Genomic DNA, 1,049 nt, shown 5'->3' with positions numbered 1-1,049 from the left:
AGGACTGTAGCAAGGTAGAGAAGCACCATTCCACTCAAAGAAATCAAGCATCCTATCTCTGCAAACTGGTTTTCAACAGAAAAGAAGGAAGAGCGCCATTAACTCCATCCAGCTACCTCTTCCCAGCATTTAAAGAAGTCTCCTCCTGCCTTCAAGTCGACCAGACATTCAAGAGGAGACTCAAAGTTCAAGAAGCCCTACTCTACTCCAACTCAAACGTGTTTGAGGGCTCTTTACTTCTCTCTAGTTTATATTGCTGTATATCTGCTTTTTAGAAGCTCTGTTTTTCTGTTTGTGTTTGTTCTTTCCATCTTATCTTTGCTTGATTCAATCAGGGGATTGAATCAAGAGTGTGTAGAGGTTGGTTGGTGAGCCGAGGGTAAAACCAACGTGTAAGGGTTCGATTGTGATCCCGGAAAAACAATCGGGGTGGTTCTAGTCGGTGAGCCTGGGAAAACCGACCGAGTTCGTTGTGACCTCGCAAAACAACAAGTTTGGTTGTGAGCTTGGAAAACAACCGGCTGTAATCCGAGGGGTTATAGTGAATTCCCAAGTGAGACTTGGGGAGTGGACGTAGGAGCAAGGGTTAGCTCCGAACCACTATAAACATTGTGTTTGTGATTGCTTGTGTCTCTCTCTCTCACTCTCATTTCACTCACAGCACATAGCAACTAATTAATCATCTTGCAAAAGTATTAATTAGTCATCCACAAACGTTTTAATTGTAAAATTATTTTAAAACCCAATTCACCCCCCCTCTTGGGTTGTCTATCTGGGCAACACTAGTGCCTAGAGTCATTCTAGATCTCTACGAGTTTTTTGTCTTTTGTTGATTGTATCTTTTACAACATTTTGAATGTATGGAACATTGTAATTTTGATATCTATGAAATACAATGTCTTCCTTTGATTTATAATCCTTGTCATTGGCATGCAATTCTCCTTGATATTACATATTTTTTTGATGATGACAAAAAGGGGGAGAAATATATAAGAAAAAGGGAAGAAAGATATAAGAAAAAGGGAAAAACATATAAGAGAAAAAAATAT

This window comes from Phoenix dactylifera, unplaced genomic scaffold (assembly GCF_009389715.1).
Source record: "Phoenix dactylifera cultivar Barhee BC4 unplaced genomic scaffold, palm_55x_up_171113_PBpolish2nd_filt_p 000826F, whole genome shotgun sequence".
Lineage (NCBI taxonomy): Eukaryota > Viridiplantae > Streptophyta > Magnoliopsida > Arecales > Arecaceae > Phoenix > Phoenix dactylifera.
The sequence above is the reverse complement of the archived record's forward strand: the minus strand, read 5'-3'. Positions refer to the sequence as shown.